The sequence below is a fragment of the Felis catus genome, chromosome B1, assembly GCF_018350175.1.
Source record: "Felis catus isolate Fca126 chromosome B1, F.catus_Fca126_mat1.0, whole genome shotgun sequence".
NCBI lineage: Eukaryota > Metazoa > Chordata > Mammalia > Carnivora > Felidae > Felis > Felis catus.
Genome location: NC_058371.1, coordinates 125,926,807 through 125,950,732, shown reverse-complemented (window position 1 = coordinate 125,950,732; position 23,926 = coordinate 125,926,807). Strand labels below are relative to the sequence as shown.

General features: G+C 38.4%; 1 protein-coding gene across 17 annotated transcripts in view; it reads left to right on the top strand.

The window, feature by feature from the left end:
* The window catches only part of BMPR1B (bone morphogenetic protein receptor type 1B), a 419,833-nt gene that overhangs the window by 330,420 nt on the left and 65,487 nt on the right, over positions 1–23,926 (top strand). The gene's annotated exons all lie outside the window — the stretch shown is intronic.

The window sequence follows — 23,926 nt, the reverse complement described above, 5'->3', positions numbered from 1 at the left end:
GATCTCGCAGCTTCATGGGTTTGAGCCCTGCCTCAGGCTCTGTGCTGGTAGTGCTGAGCCTGCTTGGGATTCTCTCTCTGTCTCCTCTCTCTCTGCCCCTTCCCCACTTGTGCTGCCTCTGTCTGTCTCAAGATAGAGAAATAAACTTAAAAAAAAAAAACCATGAAAATTATCTGATTATTTATTAAAAATCATTTAAATGATTTAATAATTCTGAATTTGGCTCATATTGGAAATTATAGACTAGGGATCCTATTAAAAAGCATACCGATTTTCTCAACTTAATATTTATGTCCTACCTTCTCCAAATATGACTGATGTGTCTCTTATTTATGGTTGCCTGATAATGGCAAGGTAGCTACTTTCATAATTCCTAGACTTTGTGGGGATACCTTTATAGAAAACTGTATGTTTATCTTTTTTGGTTGAAAACATAAAAATACTAAGAGAAAAGGGGAAAATTGTTGCTGTATATCTTCAAGTAGCAAATACATTTTTTCCTCTTTTCTAGGTGCATTTTTTAGCCTGATTCGGTGAATCGGCTGTGGTGGGTTTTGGAGAGATTTGTTCTCAGTGAGTTAATACTGGACTTGCCAGGCCATTTGTATTTCCTAAGATGACCCTGGGGACACTGGCATTGCCATGGTGTCTTATGGCCATCTCCCTGCTTTGGCACCTAGGAAACATTTAAGGCTATGGTTTCATCAGGAGAAATCTGTCTGTGTGATAATATTCTCTGACCGCTGTATAGGATTGATGTAAAATATAACAGTTTGGCGAATGCATTCTTTGAAGACTCAAATCCAGTGTGAAACTTTTTTTTTTTTAAATAAAGAAGGTTTATGGCACTTTCATAATAGCTGGACCTGCCCTGTTGATTTAGATCAAAATCATTTCCTCACATCATCATAGCCATTTTACTGTTCATTGGTGCAGAAGGCATCATGAAGAGTTGGTGAAATGCTTTGAATCATTCAGAATTGGATGAAGGATAAAAATGGAAATATCTCCAACCGAGGTGATACTATGGAGAACCTCTTATAAGAGCAAAAATAAAAGTATCTCCACACTAAGAATTTTTTTTTAAGTTTTCTAATGATGTGAACCATTCCGATAAACGTCTAACACAAAACTGAATACTTACAGTTCCACTTAATCTTTCTTCATGCTTATTCCATTATGGAGTCTTAACTATTTTCTTTTTGAGCTTTTAGGGAAAGGAAACACAACTTCTCTTGATGTTTAATGAATATTTATGAAGTCCTTTGACTATTAAGGACTCATTAACATTCATTTTAAAGGAAAAGAGTTAAGAACACTTCTAAGGCCAAAGCAGAATATTGTGGCAAGTAGAAACTCACATTTCTGTTTCATTTTTGTGAACTGTCAAGTCAGAAATGCTCTGCAAATCGACTGAGATTTGGTCTTTAAAAAATGAATCTAGATAGTAGTTTGAATATAATAGACATGTTTGATTTTTTACATGATAACTTTACTTTTGTATGGACTATTGTCTTGGTGAGTGTTGTTTTGTTTTTTTTTCTGAAAATACTAGGAAACCCTGCTTTTATATGTCACCTAATGTGTAGATCAGATTTCAGAGTCAGATTTATTTTATTTTATTTTATTTTATTTTATTTTATTTTTATTTTTATTTATTGTTTTAATGTTTACTTTTGAAAGAGAGAGAGCATGAGCAGGGGAGGGGAAGAGAGAGTGGGAGACACAGAATCTGAAGCAGGTTCCAGGTTCCGAGCTGTCAGCACAGAACCCAATGCAGGACTGGAATTCATGGACCTTGAGATCATGACAGGAGCCAAAGTTGGGCATTTAACCGACTGAGCCACCCAGGCGCTCCCCGAGTCAGATTTTTTTGTGTTTAAATTTCAGTTTCAACTCTTTCTAGCTTTATGACCTTGAGCAAGTTCTCAGTGCCTCAGTTTCTGCATTGTAATTTAGGGGGATATGGTGCTACGTATGTTACTCCATATAAATCATTGTTATTTGGTAATGGAAATAAATATGTGGGCATAGAATCAAATAGTGGCCTAGACATGCCTGTTCATCATTGTTTTTAAAATTGTTTTTTAATGTTTATTTTTGAGAGAGAGAGAGAGAGAGAGAGAGCAGGAGAGGGGCAGAGAGAGAGAGGGAAACAGAATCCGAAGTAGGCTCCAGGCTCCGAGCTGTCAGCACAGAGCCCGATGCAAGGCTCAAACTCACAAACTGCAAGATCATGACCTGAGCCGAAGTCGGACGCTTAGCCGACTGAGCCACCCAGGCACCCCTAATCATTATTTTAAATATGAAATAGAAGTATGTGACCCTGAACATGCCAGATCTGGTCTGAAATAGAAGTATGTGTTGTGATGAGCAGAGAAGTACTAAAGCATCAATTTGTGTATTTCTCTTTCTGTGGGCTTAACACTTGGCAGATATAAGCACTGACCTGGAAACCAAACCTTGGTAGTTCTGTTGATAAATATATTCCTCTAAAGAATATCCCCACTTATTCTTAAGTAATTTAGCATCCTACTTTACTCACTATGAGTCGGTCATAAGATTACATTTGTCTTTGTGAAGTACTGAGTTGCTGTTGTTTAAGTCCAAAACTTATCTTTAAAACAAGCGTCACACATTTAATAATAATTAGTCATTATTTCCACTGGAATTTTTACTGCTCTTCTCTCAGTGTATGCAAGGCGTTAGATCTGTTTCACAGCAACTGCGTAAACTTTCACTTCTAATAATTATTCTCTGTTGGAGAAGTGATTGGTAGATTTATGATTTTTGAGAAGATGCTGATGAATCTTCTGTGACTTATTCTTCAGTGTTTCAGATGCATCATAGGGAGGCTTTATTTTCACTTGTTATGTGCGCGTGATACAGTATCAGTAACGACCCTGATATTATATTATGATCCTTTTACCATTTAATGGCTGTTGTATACATTGGGTATTTACCCCTAGTTTTGATTGATGTTAAATTTGCCTTTACAGTTCTTAGCAATCCAGTCCTCATTTGGGAGTGCAAAGTCTTTAGCTTAGAGAGCACGACTCATTATTTCTGTATTTTCCAGGTAGGCACTCAGCGCATGGGTACTGATGAGTCTGCTTCTTGGTGTATGCCATAATAAGGCTTCTGTCTCCCGGCTCAGTGTAGTCCATAGGTTGCTTCTCCCAGCTGCTGTCAGAACCCTGAAGTCCATTTGCTTTCCAGTTGAAGACAGCAAGAGCCACAGCGTCCAAGTTGTTAAGTTGGCTAATGCAAAGAGAGAATGAAGAGCAGACACAGATGCTGAACTGTGAATGTTCTGTGACTGTAAAACAGGCTTAATGTGTGTGTGTGTGTGTGTGTGTGTGTGTGTGTGTGAATAGCAGAATGTTCAGAGAGCATGCAGAAAGGTTTCCTAAGTTGTATGAAGAAATGAAAATGTTCAGCGAATGGGCTTGTCTCTTCCCAAGAGTCCTACCTTAATTTATAACACTCATTTCATTGTATATGTAGTAAAATTTTGGGATGAACTGGTGCTTTGCATGGAGGGACTAGCTTATTTTGTGCTTTGCAGGAATCCAGTTTGACTTCATTAGTAGTGTACTCAAGAAGGTCTTAACAGTTAGCTTGCCTTTTAGTCCATTATTATAATGGTTATATTTGCTCATATAAACTACTTTGAAAAGTTATAAAGTAATCTAGTTAAAAAAATTTTTTTAATGTTTATTCACTTTTGAGAGAGAGTGAGAGACAGAGCATGAGCGGGGAAGGGGCAGAGAGAGAGGGAGACACAGAATCCAAAGCAGGCTCCAGGCTCTGAGCTGTCAGCACAGAGCCCGATGCAGGGCTCAAACTCACAAACTGGGAAATCATGACCTAAGCTGAAGTCAGATGCTTAACTGACTGAGCCACCCAGGTGCCCCTAGTTTTTTGTTTGTTTTTTTAAATATGATTTTATACTTGAAAACTTTCCTTCAAAGATTCACAAAAGCTGAAATCAGAGTTGGATGAATATATGAGCCAGTTCGGATCAAATAATGAAATTCTTTTTTAAAAAAATTTTTTAATGTTTTATTTATTTTGGAGAGACACAGAGAGAGACAGAACACCAGCGGGGGGTGGGCAGGGAAACAGAGGGAGACACAGAATCTGAAACAGGCTCCGGGCTCTGAGCTGTCAGAACAGAGCCCAATGTGGGGCTCGAACTTGGAAACAGTGAGATCATGACCTGAGCCAAAGTCAGACACCCAACCGACTGAGCCAACCAGGTGCCCCAGATAATGAAATTCTTGGTCACAAATTTCAGCTAATAATAATCTAGAAATTGTTCACACTTATATGGGGCAAACTCTGCTCAAGGAACTGTTGTATCCATTTTATGTAGATGAATAAGCAAATACTGTTGTTATCCTCATTTTACTGATGAGGAAATGGAGATTCTTGGAGGTATATTGTGAGGTTACACAGCGACTCATATTTCTGTTTGGGCAATATAACATAGATGGTGAAGGAGAAGGATGCTGTTACAGGCTGGAAGATTATTATGAACAAAGGCATGGGATTATGAATAACACGGTGAACATAATAAGAGTAAGGTATGGACAGGGAGCAGACCATGGGAGGAGAGAAAGCTGGGAAGATAGGTTGAATCAATTCATGAAGAACCTTGAATGCCTTCTTAAGAACTTTAGAACCATTAGAGTTTTTTGCTTAGCTTTTTGGTTTTGCAAGTTCATGCATGTGTGTTGTTATTTTTAGAAGGCAGCAGTGCAAATAACGGATCATAGAAGTGGGAGAGAGATCAGAGAGTACTGCAGTAGTACTGATTAGGGACAGGGATAAAGAGGATAGAAAGGAGGGACTCCAGCCAATAGCTCATATTTTGCCATAAGGGAACATGGCAGAAATAGGAAAACCTGTCCTTGCTATGGGGGGAAAAGAAACCAAAGCTACACACAGGTGCTGAGGGTGATGATGACTGATCCTTCTACTCCTCCTCCTCATTATTATTGAGTAGTATCATTATTATTGAGTGATTTGGTTTAAGCAGTTATGAGGAGTAGTGAAAAATCTCAGCTCCACCCGAAGACCTTAATTCCAAGTCTTGGGCATTTATAAACATGGGAATAACTGTACCTGCCTTGCTGGGCTGTGGTAAGAATTGTATGAAAACAGGTGAAAGCTCTTGGAACGTTGTTTCACCTCTGGTAAGTACTCTGTAAAGAATAGTTGTATTTCTTTCACTTGTTAATTATCTCAGCCATTATTTATTTGCGTGAAGCATACAAAGTACATTATTATTGCCTTTGCAGACAGGAAAGGGTTAATTGATAAGCCATTTTCTACAGTTTTCAGATTGTTTTCATACATTTTAGAGTGAGTGTCCATATTACATGTATATTCTTTTAACTCTATTCCTATTACAAAAGAGGAACTTAGAGTCCAGTGAAGTTATGTAACCACCTTTGCATGATTCTCTATCAGTGGAAGGGCTAGATTAAATGTGGGCCAGTCGTAAAACTTCATTAACCCTTTACGTGGATGTCACTGAATGCATAGGTGTGTAATTTCTGGATCTGTTTAACACACACATATGCTCATGTGAGCGTCTGGCCAAGTTGAAGATGTTACGAAGATAGGAAATATCGTTAGAAAGTAGTAGCTATTGTTACTTAGCAGTTAGTAACAACATGTAAAGTGAACTGAATGTGGCATACGAGCCAGGCTGTTTTAAAGAGACGTTTATGGGAAGTTCTCTGAGGCAAAGTTGGTCTGACATACTGAACAACCCCAACTATGAGAAGTAGTATTGGTATTCTTCATGCGACGCATACTTTTCTGTAGGGTCGTTCCTTTGAACGGCGCCATGTTTATCAGCACCAGCAGGAGCCATGCCATGGTAGTGCAATTTCCACATGTCTTTCCTTTTAAACAGTGAAATCCTTTTATGAAACAATTAGAGAGTGGCTAAAATTGACTCCAAATTGGAAGTATGAATTAGTACCTGTAGTTATTACCAGTAACGAATACCAGTAGCTCATTGATCATGCTCTGGAAAACAGACATAGGTGTTTTATTTAAGACTATTTCTTAACTAGTGTATACCTTTAAATTGGTGGTGGGTTTTGGTAGTGGCTTTATACCTTATGTAATTGGAGTGAAAGGTGTATCCTTTTCTGTATTACAAACGTCGCAGTCTTTTCTGTTATGTTTCAAGCCTGGATTTCAATAAAATGAAGTGAACTAACACTTATTGGGCATTTACTTTGTCTCAGTCACTGGCTTTTTGTGCTAAGTGCTTTATACAGTACTTCATTTAATCTGACCAACAGTCATGTGAGAAGTACACATTATTACTTCTGTTTTTAAGATGGAGACACGAAGGTCTAGAGGAACTAATGTATTTTCCCACAGACATAGAGCTACTTAGTTGAGCTGGGCGTGGTCTCAAGCCATGTGCTCCCTTCCGCAAATGCCCCCCAGGTTACACTGGAATTAGAGACAGTGTTCAGAATCTTCCCTCTCAAACCCAAGTTCCAATGTTATACTCCTCATTCACCCAAAATATAATGTAGTTGAATTGGCTCTGTCAAAGTGTGTATTTGAGTTTTAAAATTTTATGGATAGGGAGCAGAAGGAGTGTCAAAAATTCAGCCGAATTTTTACATTTTGTTTCCGATTTTACCAAATAGCAATCACAGTAGCGCATACACACACACACACACACACACACACACACACACACACACACCTGAGATAAGATCGTAATTATAAATATATATGAGATAATTGTGTTTGTATGTTCTCTCATATTAGGTGATCCTTCAAACTTCTGTGATAGAGTAGTTTTTCTCCAGACCCAGCCAACAGAATTTATTGCATGTCTGGGAGGAGCCACACTCTATACTAGACGGTGAGGATATTGTGGTTAACCAATGAGATATAACTCCTACTCTTACGCAGTTTATATTCTGGATGGAATATTCTAAATATTTCACCTGAGTGTGAAACAATAGCACATTTCAGACCTCGTACTGAAAACATACTTTGAGACCGTCTCCATATAGTATTTGTAGGCAAAGGGGAAAAAGTTCTGCTAAGTGTATCCCTTCTTTAAAACCTTTAGATGATATAAAATCTGACTTTTCTTAATTCAGAATTGGTTGTTTTCTGCAGAAGTAAAGGAAAACTGATCTATGTTTGGAAATCAGACTTAAACTGAGTTCAAATCAACACACAAACAGACGTAGTGAAAATTAGAGAAAAGCTGGTCTTCCTGTAGTCAACCTTTCAGTGTTCACCTATGAAAAAGACAAATAACACACACGGCAGACACAGAAAAATACTGCCTGTGACGGCTTACAACCCCAAATCAAAGCAAACACACAAAAATAAACCAGGACTGATTAGTGCCACATTTGGAACACTCGTTTTCTCTTTTTGATTACTTTCCTGAGGATGTGAACTTTCTGTATGTGTTTGTTTTACACTCATATTAATGAATCATTTCTTCAGAAGAGTTTGTCAGCATTTCATAACTGGAAGCATGTCAGTGGTGCTAGGTCAGTTAAGGTTCTGTACTCTGTGCCATTTAGAGACCAGTGAAGAGCATTAAAGCATAAATTGACAGTAATAATTTCTTTCACGGGTATTTGATGTACATAATACTTTTTGTGAGCAATCTAGTGTTTCCAAGTAAACATCTCTGTTTCGATCTCAAAAGAGTCCAGTGTTTATCCATGTTTTCGTAATTGTTTTTCTTTTAAAAATCATCTTATACCCCCTTCTCTTCCACCATCCTTAAAATCTCCTAACTTATCTTAAGATATATATAATTTTACATCTAATTCTGATGACCAGTAGTTGCTCATCCAGTGTGGCAGTTATCAAAGTATGATTTTCAAGCATAGTAATAATGTGTATTATTAACATTTGCAGTGATGATACAAAAGAAATGCTAGGCAGAGCTGCTGGTAGAATCTTAGCACAAATCAAGACAGAGCACCAAACTGTATTTTATATTCTTCACTGCCATGTACTCACAGTAAAAACAAGCCACCAAACTGCCCAGCCAATGAAACACCAAATCAGCCAACCAAATAAACAGCTACCCAACCAACCAAACACCAAACAGAAAACACTAGCTTCATCTAATAATATCCTGAATTGTCATAAAAATTATTAATTTTATTAAATTCCAACCTCTGAGGAAATGTCTTTTTATATTCTGTGTGACCAAATGTGAGGTATACATAATGAAATGTTTCAGCATACCGAACATTAATGGTGACTTTGAGACTTTTTTCATGAAACACAATTTTTACTAGAAAGAATGACAAACTGTGGTTATTTAGTTATGAGTATTTACAGACATAGTCTCAGAAATGAAGGGAAATAAGGCTGTTACTTCAAGGAAAACAATGAACAGTATTTATTCCTAATGATAAAACTCAAACTTTCAAAAAAAAAAAAAAAGGACTTTGGAAAGCTTGTATCTGCAGAACTGATCTGCCTAGCTGAGTGAACCAGGATTTTTCTCCAATCAGTGTCCATGTTTTATATTCATACATGTGTAAAAAATCCATTCAAAGTGCACAATAGAAAGTAGACTTTAATTTATCAGAATATGAAATTTCATTCATAAGGTTTCAGATTCCACATTGCATCTAACTTTTAGAAGACTCCTACTTGTCCACTTTTTATGTAGTATCAAAGAATAACCACTATTATGCGAAAAGGCTATTAAAATATCCCTCCTTTTCCAGCTATGTGTTTCTGGCTATATAGTCTTCATATATTTCCGCCACAACAACATATTGTGACTGATTGAATGCAGAAGGCAGATATCCAACTTCTTCTATTAAGTTAAACATTCAAGACATTTGAAAAACTGGAAAACAGTGCCACTTTTTGTCACTATTTAAAATATATATATACATGTTAAGGGGTGCCTGGGTGGCTTAGTTGGTTGATACTAGCTCAGGTCATGATCCCAGGGTCATGTTGGGCTCTGCGCTGAGCATGGAGCCCGCTTAAGATTCTTTTGCTCCTTCCGCCCCTCTCCCTTGTTCGTTCTCCCTCTCTCTCTCTCTCTCTCTCTCTCTCTCAAAAATGTTAAAACAGACTCATTATTAAAACAATTTCTTTAATTGCAGTTGACACACAATGTTACACTAGTTTCAGGTGTACAACATAGTGATTCGACAGCCCAATATGTTATGCTGTGCTTACCACAAGTGTAGCTACCATCTGTCATCATACGACGCTATTACAATACCATTGACTGTATTCCCTGTGCTGTGCCTTTCATCCATATGCTGTGACTTACTCATCCCATAACTGGAAGCCTATGTCTCCCACTCCCCTTCACCCGATTTCCCCGTCTCCTCACACCCTTCCTCTCTTGCAACCATAAGTGTGTTCTCCATATTTGTGGGTCTGTCTTCTACTTTTTAAAACTTGTGCATTTATGTTTTAGATTCTACTTATAAGTGGAATCATGTGATATTTGTCTCTCTCTGACTTCTGTTACTTAGCAAAATACCATCTAGGTCCATCCATGTCACAAATAAGAAGTGCTCATCCTTTTCTATGGCTGAGTAATATTCCATCATGTATCTTTTTTTTTTTTTAAGATTTTATTTTATTTTTTTTTCCTGTGTATTTATTTATTTATTTTTTTATATGAAATTTATTGACAAATTGGTTTCCATACAACACCCAGTGCTCATCCCAAAAGGTGTCCTCCTCAATACCCATCACCCACCCTCTCCTCCCTCCCACCCCCCATCAACCCTCAGTTCTCAGTTTTTAACAGTCTCTTATGCTTTGGCTCTCTCCCACTCTAACCTTTTTTTTTTTTTTCCTTCCCCTCCCCCATGGGTTCCTGTTAGTTTTCTCAGGGTCCACATAAGAGTGAAACCATATGGTATCTGTCTTTCTCTGTATGGCTTATTTCACTTAGCATCACACTCTCCAGTTCCATCCACGTTGCTACAAAAGGCCATATTTCATTTTTTCTCATTGCCGCGTAATATTCCATTGTGTATATAAACCACAATTTCTTTATCCATTCATCAGTTGATGGACATTTAGGCTCTTTCCATAATTTGGCTATTGTTGAGAGTGCTGCTATGAACATTGGGGTACAAGTGGCCCTATGCATCAGTACTCCTGTATCCCTTGGATAAATTCCTAGCAGTGCTATTGCTGGGTCATAGGGTAGGTCTATTTTTAATTTTCTGAGGAACCTCCACACTGCTTTCCAGAGCGGCTGCACCAATTTGCATTCCCACCAACAGTGCAAGAGGGTTCCCGTTTCTCCACATCCTCTCCAGCATCTATAGTCTCCTGATTTGTTCATTTTGGCCACTCTGACTGGCGTGAGGTGATACCTGAGTGTGGTTTTGATTTGTATTTCCCTGATAAGGAGTGACGCTGAACATCTTTTCATGTGCCTGTTGGCCATCCGGATGTCTTCTTTAGAGAAGTGTCTATTCATGTTTTCTGCCCATTTCTTCACTGGGTTATTTGTTTTTCGGGTGTGGAGTTTGGTGAGCTCTTTATAGATTTTGGATACTAGCCCTTTGTCCGATATGTCATTTGCGAATATCTTTTCCCATTCCGTTGGTTGCCTTTTAGTTTTGTTGGTTGTTTCCTTTGCTGTGCAGAAGCTTTTTATCTTCATAAGGTCCCAGTAATTCACTTTTGCTTTTAATTCCCTTGCCTTTGGGGATGTGTCGAGTAAGAGATTGCTACGGCTGAGGTCAGAGAGGTCTTTTCCTGCTTTCTCCTCTAAGGTTTTGATGGTTTCCTGTCTCACATTTAGGTCCTTTATCCATTTTGAGTTTATTTTTGTGAATGGTGTGAGAAAGTGGTCTAGTTTCAACCTTCTGCATGTTGCTGTCCAGTTCTCCCAGCACCATTTGTTAAAGAGGCTGTCTTTTTTCCATTGGATGTTCTTTCCTGCTTTGTCAAAGATGAGTTGGCCATACGTTTGTGGGTCTAGTTCTGGGGTTTCTATTCTATTCCATTGGTCTATGTGTCTGTTTTTGTGCCAATACCATGCTGTCTTGATGATGACAGCTTTGTAGTAGAGGCTAAAGTCTGGGATTGTGATGCCTCCTGCTTTGGTCTTCTTCTTCAAAATTCCTTTGGCTATTCGGGGCCTTTTGTGGTTCCATATGAATTTTAGGATTGCTTGTTCTAGTTTCGAGAAGAATGCTGGTGCAATTTTGATTGGGATTGCATTGACTGTGTAGATAGCTTTGGGTAGTATTGACATTTTGACAATATTTATTTTTCCAATCCATGAGCAGGGAATGTCTTTCCATTTCTTTAAATCTTCTTCAATTTCCTTCATAAGCTTTCTATAGTTTTCAGCATACAGATCCTTTACATCTTTGGTTAGATTTATTCCTAGGTATTTTATGCTTCTTGGTGCAATTGTGAATGGGATCAGTTTCTTTATTTGTCTTTCTGTTGCTTCATTGTTAGTGTATAAGAATGCAACTGATTTCTGTACATTGATTTTGTATCCTGCAACTTTGCTGAATTCCTGTATCAGTTCTAGTAGACTTTTGGTGGAGTCTATCGGATTTTCCATGTATAATATCATGTCATCTGCAAAAAGCGAAAGCTTGACTTCATCTTTGCCAATTTTGATGCCTTTGATTTCCTTTTGTTGTCTGATTGCTGATGCTAGAACTTCCAGCACTATGTTAAACAGCAGCGGTGAGGGTGGGCAACCTTGTCGTGTTCCTGATCTCAGGGAAAAAGCTCTCAGTTTTTCCCCGTTGAGGATGATGTTAGCTGTGGGCTTTTCATAAATGGCTTTTATGATCTTTAAGTATGTTCCTTCTATCCCGACTTTCTCAAGGGTTTTTATTAAGAAAGGGTGCTGGATTTTGTCAAAGGCCTTTTCTGCATCGATTGACAGGATCATATGGTTCTTCTCTTTTTTTTTGTTAATGTGATGTATCACGTTGATTGATTTGCGAATGTTGAACCAGCCCTGCATCCCAGGAATGAATCCCACTTGATCATGGTGAATAATTCTTTTTATATGCTGTTGAATTCGATTTGCTAGTATCTTATTGAGAATTTTTGCATCCATATTCATCAGGGATATTGGCCTGTAGTTCTCTTTTTTTACTGGGTCTCTGTCTGGTTTAGGAATCAAAGTAATACTGGCTTCATAGAATGAGTCTGGAAGTTTTCCTTCCCTTTCTATTTCTTGGAATAGCTTGAGAAGGATAGGTATTATCTCTACTTTAAACGTCTGGTAGAACTCCCCTGGGAAGCCATCTGGTCCTGGACTCTTATTTGTTGGGAGATTTTTGATAACCGATTCAATTTCTTCGCTGGTTATGGGTCTGTTCAAGCTTTCTATTTCCTCCTGATTGAGTTTTGGAAGAGTGTGGGTGTTTAGGAATTTGTCCATTTCTTCCAGGTTGTCCAATTTGTTGGCGTATAATTTTTCATAGTATTCCCTGATAATTGTTTGTATCTCTGAGGGATTGGTTGTAATACTTCCATTTTCATTCATGATTTTATCTATTTGGGTCATCTCCCTTTTCTTTTTGAGAAGCCTGGCTAGAGGTTTGTCAATTTTGTTTATTTTTTCAAAAAACCAACTCTTGGTTTCGTTGATCTGCTCTACAGTTTTTTTAGATTCTATATTGTTTATTTCCACTCTGATCTTTATTATTTCTCTTCTTCTGCTGGGTTTAGGCTGCCTTTGCTGTTCTGCTTCTAGTTCCTTTTGGTGTGCTGTTAGATTTTGTATTTGGGATTTTTCTTGTTTCTTGAGATAGGCCTGGATTGCAATGTATTTTCCTCTCAGGACTGCCTTCGCTGCATCCCAAAGCGTTTGGATTGTTGTATTTTCATTTTCGTTTGTTTCCATATATTTTTTAATTTCTTCTCTAATTGCCTGGTTGACCCACTCATTCGTTAGTAGGGTGTTCTTTAACCTCCATGCCTTTGGAGGTTTTCCAGACTTTTTTCTGTGGTTGATTTCAAGCTTCATAGCATTGTGGTCTGAAAGTATGCATGGTATAATTTCAATTCTTGTAAACTTATGAAGGGCTGTTTTGTGACCCAGTATATGATCTATCTTGGAGAATGTTCCATGTGCACTCGAGAAGAAAGTATATTCTGTTGTTTTGGGATGCAGAGTTCTAAATATATCTGTCAAGTCCATCTGATCCAATGTCTCATTCAGGGCCCTTGTTTCTTTATTGACCGTGTGTCTAGATGATCTGTCCATTTCTGTAAGTGGGGTGTTAAAGTCCCCTGCAATTACCACATTCTTATCAATAAGGTTGCTTATGTTTATGAGTAATTGTTTTATATATTTGGGGGCTCCGGTATTCGGCGCATAGACATTTATAATTGTTAGCTCTTCCTGATGGATAGACCCTGTAACTATTATATAATGTCCTTCTTCATCTCTTGTTACAGCCTTTAATTTAAAGTCTAGTTTGTCTGATATAAGTATGGCTACTCCAGCTTTCTTTTGGCTTCCAGTCGCATGATAAATAGTTCTCCATCCCCTCACTCTCAATCTAAAGGTGTCCTCAGGTCTAAAATGAGTCTCTTGTAGACAGCAAATAGATGGGTCTTGTTTTTTTATCCATTCTGATACCCTATGTCTTTTGGTTGGCGCATTTAATCCATTTACATTCAGTGTTATTATAGAAAGATATGGGTTTAGAGTCATTGTGATGTCTGAATGTTTTATGCTTGTAGTGATGTCTCTGGGACTTTGTCTCACAGGGTCCCCCTTAGGATCTCTTGTAGGGCTGGTTTAGTGGTGACAAATTCCTTCAGTTTTTGTTTGTTTGGGAAGACCTTTGTCTCTCCTTCTATTCTAAATGACAGACTTGCTGGATAAAGGATTCTCGGCTGCATATTTTTTCTGTCTAGCACCCTGAAAATCTCGTGCCAATTCTTTCTGGCCTGCCAAGTTTCAAAAGAGAGATCAGTCACGAGTCTTATAGGTCTCCCTTTATATGTGAGGGCACGTTTACCCCTTGCTGCTTTCAGAATTTTCTCTTTATCCTTGTATTTTGCCAGTTTCACTATGATATGTCGTGCAGAAGATCGATTCAAGTTACGTCTGAAGGGAGTTCTCTGTGCCTCTTGGATTTCAATGCCTTTTTCCTTCCCCAGTTCAGGGAAGTTCTCAGCTATTATTTCTTCAAGTACCCCTTCAGCACCTTTCCCTCTCTCTTCCTCCTCTGGGATACCAATTATGCGTATATTATTTCTTTTTAGTGTATCACTTAGTTCTCTAATTTTCCCCTCATACTCCTGGATTTTTTTATCTCTCTTTTTCTCAGCTTCCTCTTTTTCCATAACTTTATCTTCTAGTTCACCTATTCTCTCCTCTGCCTCTTCAAGCCGAGCTGTGGTAGTTTCCATTTTGTTATGCATTTCGTTTAAAGCATTTTTCAGCTCCTCGTGACTGTTCCTTAGTCCCTTGATCTCTGTAGCAAGAGATTCTCTGCTGTCCTGTATACTGTTTTCAAGCCCAGCGATTAATTTTATGACTATTATTCTAAATTCACTTTCTGTTATATTATTTAAATCCTTTTTGATCAGCTCATTAGCTGTTGTTATTTCCTGGAGATTCTTCTGAGGGGAATTCTTCCGCTTGGTCATTTTGGATAGTCCCTGGCGTGGTGAGGACCTGCAGGGCACTTCCCCTGTGCTGTGGTGTATAACTGGAGTTGGTGGGCGGGGCCGCAGTCAGACCTGATGTCTGCCCCCAGCCCACCGCTGGGGCCACAGTCAGACTGGTGTGTGCCTTCTCTTCCCCTCTCCTAGTGGCGGGATTCACTGTGGGGTGGTGTGGCCCGTCTGGGCTACTTGCACACTGCCAGGCTTGTGATGCTGGGGATCTGGCGTATTAGCTGGGGTGGGTAGGCAAGGTGCACGGGGGCAGGAGGGGCAGGCTTAGATCGCTTCTCCTTAGGTGATCCTCTTCAGGAGGGGCCCTCTGGCAGCGGGAGGAAGTCAGATCCGCTGCCGGAGGTTTGGCTCCGCAGAAGCACAGAGTTGGGTGTTTGTGCGGAGCGAGCAAGTTCCCTGGCAGGAACTGGTTCTCTTTGGGATTTTGGCTGGGGGATGGGCGGGGGAGATGGCGCTGGCGAGCGCCTTTGTTCCCCACCAAGCTGAGCTCTGTCGTCAGGGGGCTCAGCAGCTCTCCCTCTTTGTCCTCCAGCCTTCCCGCTTTCCGAGCAGAGCTGTTAACTTGTGACCTCCCAGACGCTAAGTCGCGCTTGTTGTGGGAACACAGTCCGTCAGGCCCCTCCGCTTTTGCCAGCCAGACTCGGGGGCTCTGCTTGGCCGGCGAGCCGCCCCTCCGCCCCGGCTCCCTCCCGCCAGTCCGTGGAGCGCGCACCGCCTCGCCGCCCTTCCTACCCTCTTCCGTGGGCCTCTCGTCTGCGCTTGGCTCCAGCGACTCCGTTCTGCTAATCCTCTGACGATTTTCTGGGTTATTTAGGCAGGTGTAGGTGGAATCTAAGTGATCAGCAGGACGCGCGGTGAGCCCAGCGTCCTCCTAAGCCGCCATCTTGCCGCTCTCCATCATGTATCTTTTTAATCCATTCATCAATTGATGGACACTTAGGTTGTAAGCATCTTGACTGTTGTAAAATAAAATGGGTTCATTATTTTAAAATGAATTACATATATTTAAAAACTATTCAGTTTCAATTTCTAATATGGTAAATATTGAAAACTATAATTACATGAACAAAAAATTTGGTGTCTTCAATAATTTTTAATAATGAAAGGGGTCCTGATAACAAGACATTCGAGAACTGCCATCTGGAGGAGTCCTTCTTGCTCTTGGAGACCAGAGCTTCTCTCTCACATTGGCCTGTTTCTCACTTGTTTGTTTTCAGGCAGATCACCTCTCCCATCTCCAGGTCTCTTACTCATAAAATGAGCATTTTGAAGAATACATTATATGAGATTTGTAAATAATGGGGTATAGAAAAATGATTACATCTTATTTGATCCTCTCAAAACCTCCTTGAAGTGTAAATATTATTATTATGAAGTATTTGAGACCAAAACAAATTTAAGAATTTGCCTAAGGGCATAACTAATACATGGCGGAACAGGAATTCTTATATTTTATTAATATGATATTTAGTACCCTCTTTTCATGCTGTAGATATGAAGAAAGAATGAAGCAAAGTAGAAGTTACGTAGAACTAGAATGTGCTTGAAGAAGAAGGGAGGTTAGAGAATGTATCATCCTACCGTCTTTTTTTTTTTAAGATTTTATTGAGTGATCTCTACAACCAGTGTGGGGCTCGAACTCACAACCCTGAGATCAAGAGGTTGCGTGCTCTACTGATTGAGCCATCCAGGTACCCCTCTTCTTACCATCTTATTTTCCTGGTAAAGTAATTCAGGGTGTATCAAGTACAGTGTTAGGACCCCGAAATTGCTTTGAGCCTGGCAGCATTTTAACATAATTATTGTTGTTCTTATTTAGTCTTTTTTTATTCTTCTTGTTTGGCCAGACCCAAAGTACTCAAGTATCTTTGGCAAGAATTATGCTTACCCATGTCACATAGATGCTAATGAAAACAAAAACAAAAACAGATGAGAAAGACAGCTTATGGTAAATGACCATAATCCTCTATGACACTGGTTAATACTCATTACTTCTGTTGCAACAAAATTACCAATACATTTTTTTTTCAGGCTGGAGGAACTCCGTTCGTGTTAGAAATTTAGCAGAAGTGATTTAAAATGGGTATATGAGGGCAGACCTGATACTGTGTTAAAGCAAAAAGAACTGAAGGTGTTTGAAACAGGAAAGCGCTTATGATCAAGACCAGACAACCCATCTCCTCAGAGCAGACTAATAAGATTTCAGGATAACATTCCTGGTTTTGGTGATTCGTGGAGAGGAGGGTGCATGGTACTGTACTGTGCATGCTGACGCTTCTGCTTTTCACCTACAACCCAAAGATACCTTACGGAGGATGGAAATAAGGTTTGGTACCATCACTCTGTTATGTGTATTCCTTTTTGCCTTGCTTTACAGCCCCCGTTTTATTATTCCTAAGTAGAATTTAAAACAAACTTAATCGATTGAGTTAATAGGCTGTGTCAGAATAAAATTCAACGTTTATTTAAACAGAGTTTGTGTAAATACTAAGCTCAAGAGAAATGGAAGTTGTTTCCAGACTACTCTTAGTTTAATTTTGGAAATTCACGACCGCTCTTCATTGTTGGCTGTTTGTCCTGTCATTCTGCCCCCACTCCCGCTGTGTCTAATACAGCATAGCCTCCTGTCAGTCTCTTCAGATCCCTGTGTCAGTAAACTCACTTTTTGCAGACTCACAAGCATAAAGAACTTTATATGTATGTAATATTCCCTCAATACGTAAAAGTAAATGTCATCCTTAAAATCTGCCTGAAATCAGGTGGGTGAAGTCAGGAATATCCCTATTTACATCCATACCCCGATTCTGTGTGTGTGTGTGTGTGTGTGTGTGTGTGTGTGTGTGTGTGTGTGTGTGTGAATGGTTTCCTGTGTTTGTAGCCAGGCAACTTGGATTCATTTTTACTCTTCATGTCCATGACTAGTTACGATCTTAGGCAATGGGAGGTTATATGTCCTTTTCCCAAATTCTTTATTAGGTCGGGATAGAGGTGGAAGTAGTGAGACCTGTTATAGGGTCTGCGATATTTTGGTTACCAGAGCAACCACTGCTTCTTGCTGCATATGATTCTTTTCTTTAAAACACCTGTTATCACTCTTTGTTACTCATCCGGGGAATGCAATTATGGGAAAAACAGTCAGTGTGTGGCACTACCATATTATGGTGTTGACTCAGGGTCATTTCCTTCACACTAAATTTCTAATCTAGACAGGTACGTTTGGCTGAGTCTTTGCTAGTGATCTGGTTCATTCATCGGTCTTCCTTACACAAACATGTCCTGAGAACCTGTGTTTACTGCCGACGCCTTCTTGGTGAATCATCACTGTGCTGGTGTTTTAAATAAACCTCTCTGGACATTCTGGAGATTTCCAAGTCAGTAGCATAGCCCGGGCTAGAACTCATGATTCTTACACCTGTTTGGAGTCTAGTTATCCTGTTACACGTGTGACTTGGCCTATTGTAAGAATTGGTGCTTGGTTACGTGTTTTGTATATAAGTTACTACATTTTGATTTAAAGGCACAAGATCAGCACATCAAGTTTTCCTTTCAGGGTTTTTTGCCCTTTCTTTTGTACACTCGTTTTCTATTTGTCCCAAGACCTTTCTTCAGCTGGGCTGATGTAGACTGAGCAAATCACTCTTTGCTTATAACCCAGGCAGGCACGTATGATGGCAAACCATCCTCTGTGAGAGAGACTGTCATCCTGGCTGTGCATCTGGGGCTGTGAGAAGAGGTGAGGACCCAACAGACACGCTGGGGTGGCTCCCCTGGGATGACAAGCAAGGATGAAAGCTCACGAGCAGGGAGGGGGGTGTGTTGACTGGAGGGGGACAAACAGGGACATTTTACACCTGGTGTTTTTTATCTCACAGTGAGAGTGGGAAGGAAGAAAGGAGACATCTGGGTCTTTACGAATGTTGAAGTTTTTGAGAAGCCATTGGGGGTTGGGAGACCAAAAAAAATTGAGAAAGGAAAACAGAAAAGGATCTCAGATCAAAAAGCATATTCTGGTTATGATGTGCACAGGTGTTATATGCAAGTGATGAATCAGTGGATTCTACTTCTGAAACCAGTATTGCAGTACGTTGTACTGTAAGTGAATTTGAAAAGGAAAAAAAAAGCATATTCTGCACGTACACTCGAGTAGAGAGAGCCCTGCTCCTGGTTTCCCCATGCATTGTAGAATATTGTTCATGAAGGCCTCTGAGTTTGCTGCTATTAAGAAGAAAAGTCAAGCCGAGAAACTTGACGTGTGTAGACATGAAATTTCTAAGTAAGTATATCAACCGCTGTCAACACTGTGGCAGAAGTTGAGGGTGCCACGGAGCATCCTGCTCTGAGCATTAGCTCTCGTTTGGGGCATCAGCATTTAGGCATTTGATGATGGTCTTGAGAAGGGGAAAAAGAAAAAAAATGTTTTAAATGTTTTGGTTTTTTGATCCTTAGCTGGGGGAGTTTCTTCAGTAGTGACACATTTTTGAGGTTTGGAAAATTCCAGGAACATTTGGCAGGAAGAGACAGGTTTTGCGGCAATAATTTGTTACTTGTGGATCCTCACTATGGACACGTGTGGGTTGTGTGTGTGAGAGAGAGGGAAGACGAAGGGTTATATAAATACTGAATCTTTTGAGTGACTGTTAATATGACTGACAGTGAATTTTTAAGTCAAAATGATCTGATTTTTCTGGGTCGTTATAAACGTAATCAGAAATCTGTGGCTGTTAGGTCATTTTACTGGGAGGTAGAATTTTTCCAATCTTGATTGGAACCTAGTCATTTAATGGCAACAATATCCTTCTGGCCACTTCTTTTTGTAAGAAATTTAGAATGTGTCATATTTAAGTTGCTGTTTGTCTTTAATAGAGGTTGTGAACCGCCAGGCACACGTTTTTTTTAGCATAAGCACTGGTAATTTCAGATCTGAAACACTACTGCCATCTTTCTCTTTCTGTCTTGTTACATCCACAGTCAAAATATAGAATGGTTTTCCCAATGCAAAAATGACCATTAATGTGAACCAGTTATTCATAAGCATTTGTCACCGATATCCTAACATTCAATCAAGTTTTTTGTGGGTTGTTATAGTTATCATCATATGACATGAACTTACGTCTATTGATATTGAACATTTTATTGTTGTTGAACCTGTTTTATGGTCAGTGAGAGTGGAACAGAAGAAGCGATATTGGAGAAAACATTAAAGGTTTACGAAGAGGCGGTGGTGAGTTTGCTGTTACTAGCAGAGAAGCTTGTGAACAATACTGCTAAGGAATCGATCTAATGAGATTTGGGATGTTTTTAAAAATTAGTCAGCATTAGTGTAATATTCCTGCAGGGAGCATTTGTAATGCCCACAAGAATGTGTTGGTGGAGGGATCAGATTCCAGGCTAACCTTCAGTTGCTTTCAGTAGTTGACATAATGCACACCTGTGTGTTCTCTTCCCTGACCTCAGAACTGTTTTGAAAAGCTTCTGACATCTGGGAGTGTGAAAAAGAGCAGATTTTGATTTGTTTTCTGGCAAGTAGGAAAAGTAAGTTCTAAGTGTAGTGTTTTACCTGTGTATGGTACTTGCAGTGAGGGCCTTGATTTATCTTCTGTCCTTCTAGACAACTGAAGAATAAAACCTCCAAGGTTCTGTGATGGATTTTTTTCTTAAAGCATTTTAATGTGCTGGAGGTAGATATATGTGTGTGTATATATATATTTACATAAGTGTAAATAAATGTAAAATAGCACCCAGGTTGTATTCCTTTTTCTCAGAAGGAATCATTTAGAAATTATCTCTCCAAATAGTTAAATTGCTTGTGAGTAGGAATAGTGCTGACGAAGAAAACTCCTCTAATTCAACTTTACCCTTTATATAGTGATGGGTAAAGCTCCCCTTGATAAACATACATTTATTCAACATTAATATTACTATAAATGTCACTTAAGGGAAAAGATCAATTTATCAGTAAATTTACTTTGAACTTGAACCACACTGTGATAACTTTGGTAACTGAAGCAGTTGGCATTTTACAATACATTATGATATATATCTTTACTATTCAAGGTATAAAATAAAATGTTTAATGTTTTTTATGTCAGTGTCCCTGGGACCCTAGATTGATTTTTCTTAAAGTTCACAGCTTTTTCTTTTCAAAATTAAGGTCACTTGGTTTGGCATTAGCAGCTTATTCCTTGAAATCCATTTAATTAAGTAGCTTCTGCTGTTTATCCTAAAATGCAGATAAATGGCTTTCAGCACACTGTTTATAGTTTAATAGTTCCTGAAGTGAGTCAACATTATCTGCTAGCGTCTACATGTCATAACTAATGATCTGTCTGCTTAGACTTTCTTGCTAGTGAGGAGACACTGAACTCAACAAAGGCAAGAGCCTGGCAGAGCTGGGGGGTGGGGGGATTGTTTGGGATGGTGCCTATTGGATAAGCCTATTGGTGCTTATTGGTATGAAATTGGAAGAGAACTATGTTACCTTGACCACAATTTTAGCATGCATGAGAGCTGTCACAAAGTGCTGTGTTCTAAAGACTGGGGTGAAAATATTTCAGAAGTATCTGTTAGAGGGATTTGTTTTATTCCAGATCATCTATCTAATTAATAATTAGCACAAGTTGAATCCTATTCTGGTCAGGCTGTTTGACATGATAGAGAATGGGAGTCATCAGCAAATTTTCATATTACTACCAAGTAGCTACTGTGGTTTTAATGATTAAAGCAAATATTTTTTTTGTCTGCCAAGAAAGATGGAAAGAAAATAAATAACTTTAATTATTAAGTAATCATTTATCATAAATGCAGCCTATTCATTCTGGAAGAACATCACACTCTTTCCTTAGGGAAAAGAACAAAACAAAACAAAGAACTTCTATGAGACTTTGCTCCTAGTGAGGATCAACAGGCCTGATGGCCATACTAGTTCAAGTTGATAAATTTTACCAATTTCTAATTCATTAAACAATAATAATTCTTGCTAGAACTTCCATACTGACTTATTTTCTGGGTTTTTAGTTAGAGAATAGGGCATTGCATAGGTAAACATTGAGAATGGTTCCGTAATAGCTGAAATACCAACTCTTACATTTTGACGAAATATTTTGTTTGATCTCATATGTTCTTTGTGAATGTGGACAACTTTCTAACTAAACTAAGAGAGGGCCACTGTCCTTTGCTTCCATACTAGTATCACTAGTCTCTGGGAGCACTTTGGTAGTTTAAATAGAACATGAGTAAGTATGTATTTCTTACCTCCTTAGTCTGATTCTGAACTTTAAGATCATATACCCAATTTATCAAAATATTTCAGAGCAAAAAAATATAACACACATAGATATGTCTCCCTTGTTGTTGATGTAATTTATAATACAGAAACATCTGAAGAAAGAGTTTATGAGAGGTAATTATATTTCATCTAGCATCTGTGTATTCAGATTTTTTGTTCTTTTATTTTTGGTTGTGTATCATAAGATCTCATACTGATAACTATTTTAAAGAGGAGGAAGGAAACATTGTGGACTTAGAATACAATATGTGGGTACATACATTATTAGCATAAATGAGGAGATACAAATTGGATAAAGAAGGGCAAAGGAAGAAAATTTAAAGGTAAGATCAGTAAGCGTTTTCAAAGTCTGGGCCACTGAGTCTACTAGGCTTTATACAATTAAAAAATAAAAGTAATAAAATTGCTTTTGGAGAATGTTTTGAAAACTTAAGCCATTTGTTTATCAAAAGAAGGACAGCTTGAGCAGTATCAGGCCAGAATGTTCCAATGTGTGCCATACTCAGATTTAAGATAACACAATCATTGTAATAACATAGCCTCAGTTCAGATCTTTCCTCAGTGTTTCTGCCCAAAAGTCAACAAGATTGTCCTTTGGCAACCTTATTCTTATAAATCAAAGCAAAGTGGATGGTGGTTCAAAATCTCAGCATTATTTTAATGGCCAATTAAGTGTAATTTCAGAAAAAAAAATTTCCACCTTAAAATATCATCTGTATGTTGCTAGTCATGTACATACCCAGGACCCAATTGAACCATCTTATTTTATTTTGGATGCACAAACTGGATTATGGGAATGGTTTAGGAGGAGGTTAATAGAACATGTTGTGGCATACCTCCTAAATTTTGGTCCTCCTTCAGCTGGCCTCAGAGTGTTACTTGGAACTCTAAATGCACTAGTATCTCTAACACCACACTCTGAATATAAGTTCTATGACTTGTCAAATTATGATTAGAGGGAATGTTTTTATGGACACATGAATTTTTTTTTTACTCTGCTGTTCCTAATATAATAGAGAGTTTGAAATATTTTTTTTTTTTGTAAACTGCTTGGCTAGCAGGTAGTAAGTATTTAATCAATGAAAAAAAATAAAATATTAAACATTTTCTTTAATGCATATATTTAAATTTCATTTACATTTTAAAATTGATATATTTTCTTCATTTCATCTCTTCTCGTGTATATAAATGAATTTTTTGTTTTTATTTTTTAACCATCTGCTATTAGGAAAGGGTATCTGTTTTTTTGGATAAGGTTTTTAGATTATTTATTTAAAATGGCACAGATAGTAGCCTGGGGGCCAGATGGTTTTGTGTTTATATAAAGTGTAAAAGGAAATGGAGTGTGAGCGTTGGTGTGAGTGAATGGTCAGCAGCCCTTTTATGACTAAAGCACCAGAACAACAACAGAAAGTAACTTCCATTCCACTGTTCGCTACTAGATTTTATGGCTCCTGAGCATAGCGGCCATGTTTTTCTTCATCTCGGTGAAATCAAAGTGCCTTGCAGACAATACATGTCCCTTAAATCAATTTGGACTTACTAGTAATTTCATGCTGGTTAAAATAAATATTTTATGCTCATTTAGCCATAGACGATGAATAAGACAGTTGTGTCTCAAATGCAGATTTTATATCAAAAATTTTAATAAGCCAAATGATATGGTGGGCTTAATAAAAAGAAAAACTTAAGGGCATGCATTTGGATTTCAGTTTTCCCAACATTTTGAAAGGTTCCAAATTATAAGAGGAATTTGACTTCTAGGATTGGTAAACCTCTTTAAAGAAAGACTTAAAAATGTTTACATAGCTGATGAATCTGTGAAGCTGTGCTTATTTTAAAATAAATTTAAGGGTTGCACATTGAGGTACCATTCTGAGTGTCAGAAGGGTAGTATCAAAAATAGATTTCTAGATATTTAAATGTCCTATATTTTTCTGCCTTGCTTAT